The sequence below is a fragment of the Ixodes scapularis genome, unplaced genomic scaffold (genome assembly GCF_016920785.2).
Source record: "Ixodes scapularis isolate PalLabHiFi unplaced genomic scaffold, ASM1692078v2 ptg000325l_1___fragment_3__unscaffolded, whole genome shotgun sequence".
NCBI lineage: Eukaryota > Metazoa > Arthropoda > Arachnida > Ixodida > Ixodidae > Ixodes > Ixodes scapularis.
The window spans coordinates 120,728-125,976 of NW_024609971.1; positions in this window are offsets into that span (position 1 = coordinate 120,728).

Sequence of the window (5,249 nt, forward strand, 5' to 3'; positions counted from 1 at the left end):
GCCAATTTTTGTAGCTTATGCAAGCAGAGTCATAGCGGCAACGTACATCTTTAATAGAGACAGGCGTTCTTCAACGACCATCGCTGGTTGCCGATGATCGAACCACAGGAGCACGGGCTCAATTCGCGCACCTCAGAATTCACGCGCCGGTCACGCCTGCCGGTCATGCAACCCCATCCTCGGGTCGGGGCGACGGACGCTTGCCCGTTGTCTTCGTCCGCTTCGTCGCCAATTGTTGTAGCTTATGCAAGCAGAGTCATAGCGGCAACGTACATCTTTAATAGAGACAGGCGTTCTTCAACGACCATCGCTGGTTGCCGATGATCGAACCACAGGAGCACGGGCTCAATTCGCGCACCTCAGAATTCACGCGCCGGTCACGCCTGCCGGTCATGCAACCCCATCCTCGGGTCGGGGCGACGGACGCTTGCCCGTTGTCTTCGTCCGCTTCGTCGCCAGTTTTTGTAGCTTATGCAAGCAGAGTCATAGCGGCAACGTACATCTTTAATAGAGACAGGCGTTCTTCAACGACCATCGCTGGTTGCCGATGATCGAACCACACGAGCACGGGCTCAATTCGCGCACCTCAGAATTCACGCGTTGGTCACGCCTGCCGGTCATGCAACCCCATCCTCGGGTCGGGGCGACGGACGCTTGCCCGTTGTCTTCGTCCGCTTCGTCGCCAGTTTTTGTAGCTTATGCAAGCAGAGTCATAGCGGCAACGTACATCTTTAATAGAGACAGGCGTTCTTCAACGACCATCGCTGGTTGCCGATGATCGAACCACAGGAGCACGGGCTCAATTCGCGCACCTCGGAATTCACGCGCCGGTCACGCCTGCCGGTCATTCAACCCCATCTTCGGGTCGGGGCGACGGACGCTTGCCCGTTGTCTTCGTCCGCTTCGTCGCCAATTGTTGTAGCTTATGCAAGCAGAGTCATAACGGCAACGTACATCTTTAATAGCGACAGGCGTTCTTCAACGACCATCGCTGGTTGCCGATGATCGAACCACAGGAGCACGGGCTCAATTCGCGCACCTCGGAATTCACGCGCCGGTCACGCCTGCCGGTCATGCAACCCCATCCTCGGGTCGGGGCGACGGACGCTTGCCCGTTGTCTTCGTCCGCTTCGTCGCCAATTGTTGTAGCTTATGCAAGCAGAGTCATAACGGCAACGTACATCTTTAATAGAGACAGGCGTTCTTCAACGACCATCGCTGGTTGCCGATGATCGAACCACAGGAGCACGGGCTCAATTCGCGCACCTCAGAATTCACGCGCCGGTCACGCCTGCCGGTCATGCAACCCCATCTTCGGGTCGGGGCGACGGACGCTTGCCCGTTGTCTTCGTCCGCTTCGTCGCCAATTGTTGTAGCTTATGCAAGCAGAGTCATAACGGCAACGTACATCTTTAATAGAGACAGGCGTTCTTCAACGACCATCGCTGGTTGCCGATGATCGAACCACAGGAGCACGGGCTCAATTCGCGCACCTCAGAATTCACGCGCCGGTCACGCCTGTCGGTCATTCAACCCCATCTTCGGGTCGGGGCGACGGACGCTTGCCCGTTGTCTTCGTCCGCTTCGTCGCCAATTGTTGTAGCTTATGCAAGCAGAGTCATAACGGCAACGTACATCTTTAATAGAGACAGGCGTTCTTCAACGACCATCGCTGGTTGCCGATGATCAAACCACAGGAGCACGGGCTCAATTCGCGCACCTCAGAATTCACGCGCCGGTCACGCCTGCCGGTCATGCAACCCCATCCTCGGGTCGGGGCGACGGACGCTTGCCCGTTGTCTTCGTCCGCTTCGTCGCCAATTTTTGTAGCTTATGCAAGCAGAGTCATAGCGGCAACGTACATCTTTAATAGAGACAGGCGTTCTTCAACGACCATCGCTGGTTGCCGATGATCGAACCACAGGAGCACGGGCTCAATTCGCGCACCTCAGAATTCACGCGCCGGTCACGCCTGCCGGTCATGCAACCCCATCCTCGGGTCGGGGCGACGGACGCTTGCCCGTTGTCTTCGTCCGCTTCGTCGCCAATTGTTGTAGCTTATGCAAGCAGAGTCATAGCGGCAACGTACATCTTTAATAGAGACAGGCGTTCTTCAACGACCATCGCTGGTTGCCGATGATCGAACCACACGAGCACGGGCTCAATTCGCGCACCTCAGAATTCACGCGCCGGTCACGCCTGCCGGTCATGCAACCCCATCCTCGGGTCGGGGCGACGGACGCTTGCCCGTTGTCTTCGTCCGCTTCGTCGCCAATTTTTGTAGCTTATGCAAGCAGAGTCATAGCGGCAACGTACATCTTTAATAGAGACAGGCGTTCTTCAACGACCATCGCTGGTTGCCGATGATCGAACCACACGAGCACGGGCTCAATTCGCGCACCTCAGAATTCACGCGCCGGTCACGCCTGCCAGTCATGCAACCCCATCCTCGGGTCGGGGCGACGGACGCTTGCCCGTTGTCTTCGTCCGCTTCGTCGCCAATTTTTGTAGCTTATGCAAGCAGAGTCATAGCGGCAACGTACATCTTTAATAGAGACAGGCGTTCTTCAACGACCATCGCTGGTTGCCGATGATCGAACCACAGGAGCACGGGCTCAATTCGCGCACCTCAGAATTCACGCGCCGGTCACGCCTGCCGGTCATGCAACCCCATCCTCGGGTCGGGGCGACGGACGCTTGCCCGTTGTCTTCGTCCGCTTCGTCGCCAATTGTTGTAGCTTATGCAAGCAGAGTCATAGCGGCAACGTACATCTTTAATAGAGACAGGCGTTCTTCAACGACCATCGCTGGTTGCCGATGATCGAACCACAGGAGCACGGGCTCAATTCGCGCACCTCAGAATTCACGCGCCGGTCACGCCTGCCGGTCATGCAACCCCATCCTCGGGTCGGGGCGACGGACGCTTGCCCGTTGTCTTCGTCCGCTTCGTCGCCAGTTTTTGTAGCTTATGCAAGCAGAGTCATAGCGGCAACGTACATCTTTAATAGAGACAGGCGTTCTTCAACGACCATCGCTGGTTGCCGATGATCGAACCACACGAGCACGGGCTCAATTCGCGCACCTCAGAATTCACGCGTTGGTCACGCCTGCCGGTCATGCAACCCCATCCTCGGGTCGGGGCGACGGACGCTTGCCCGTTGTCTTCGTCCGCTTCGTCGCCAGTTTTTGTAGCTTATGCAAGCAGAGTCATAGCGGCAACGTACATCTTTAATAGAGACAGGCGTTCTTCAACGACCATCGCTGGTTGCCGATGATCGAACCACAGGAGCACGGGCTCAATTCGCGCACCTCAGAATTCACGCGCCGGTCACGCCTGCCGGTCATGCAACCCCATCCTCGGGTCGGGGCGACGGACGCTTGCCCGTTGTCTTCGTCCGCTTCGTCGCCAGTTTTTGTAGCTTATGCAAGCAGAGTCATAGCGGCAACGTACATCTTTAATAGAGACAGGCGTTCTTCAACGACCATCGCTGGTTGCCGATGATCGAACCACAGGAGCACGGGCTCAATTCGCGCACCTCAGAATTCACGCGCCGGTCACGCCTGCCGGTCATGCAACCCCATCCTCGGGTCGGGGCGACGGACGCTTGCCCGTTGTCTTCGTCCGCTTCGTCGTCAATTTTTGTAGCTTACGCAAGCAGAGTCATAACGGCAACGTACATCTTTAATAGAGACAGGCGTTCTTCAACGACCATCGCTGGTTGCCGATGATCGAACCACAGGAGCACGGGCTCAATTCGCGCACCTCAGAATTCACGCGTTGGTCACGCCTGCCGGTCATGCAACCCCATCCTCGGGTCGGGGCGACGGACGCTTGCCCGTTGTCTTCGTCCGCTTCGTCGCCAGTTTTTGTAGCTTATGCAAGCAGAACCATAGCGGCAACGTACATCTTTAATACAGACAGGCGTTCTTCAACGACCATCGCTGGTTGCCGATGATCGAACCACACGAGCACGGGCTCAATTCGCGCACCTCAGAATTCACGCGTTGGTCACGCCTGCCGGTCATGCAACCCCATCCTCGGGTCGGGGCGACGGACGCTTGCCCGTTGTCTTCGTCCGCTTCGTCGCCAGTTTTTGTAGCTTATGCAAGCAGAGTCATAGCGGCAACGTACATCTTTAATAGAGACAGGCGTTCTTCAACGACCATCGCTGGTTGCCGATGATCGAACCACACGAGCACGGGCTCAATTCGCGCACCTCAGAATTCACGCGTTGGTCACGCCTGCCGGTCATGCAACCCCATCCTCGGGTCGGGGCGACGGACGCTTGCCCGTTGTCTTCGTCCGCTTCGTCGCCAGTTTTTGTAGCTTATGCAAGCAGAGTCATAGCGGCAACGTACATCTTTAATAGAGACAGGCGTTCTTCAACGACCATCGCTGGTTGCCGATGATCGAACCACACGAGCACGGGCTCAATTCGCGCACCTCAGAATTCACGCGTTGGTCACGCCTGCCGGTCATGCAACCCCATCCTCGGGTCGGGGCGACGGACGCTTGCCCGTTGTCTTCGTCCGCTTCGTCGCCAGTTTTTGTAGCTTATGCAAGCAGAGTCATAGCGGCAACGTACATCTTTAATAGAGACAGGCGTTCTTCAACGACCATCGCTGGTTGCCGATGATCGAACCACACGAGCACGGGCTCAATTCGCGCACCTCAGAATTCACGCGCCGGTCACGCCTCCCGGTCATGCAACCCCATCCTCGGGTCGGGGCGACGGACGCTTGCCCGTTGTCTTCGTCCGCTTCGTCGTCAATTTTTGTAGCTTACGCAAGCAGAGTCATAACGGCAACGTACATCTTTAATAGAGACAGGCGTTCTTCAACGACCATCGCTGGTTGCCGATGATCGAACCACAGGAGCACGGGCTCAATTCGCGCACCTCAGAATTCACGCGTTGGTCACGCCTGCCGGTCATGCAACCCCATCCTCGGGTCGGGGCGACGGACGCTTGCCCGTTGTCTTCGTCCGCTTCGTCGCCAGTTTTTGTAGCTTATGCAAGCAGAACCATAGCGGCAACGTACATCTTTAATACAGACAGGCGTTCTTCAACGACCATCGCTGGTTGCCGATGATCGAACCACACGAGCACGGGCTCAATTCGCGCACCTCAGAATTCACGCGTTGGTCACGCCTGCCGGTCATGCAACCCCATCCTCGGGTCGGGGCGACGGACGCTTGCCCGTTGTCTTCGTCCGCTTCGTCGCCAGTTTTTGTAGCTTATGCAAGCAGA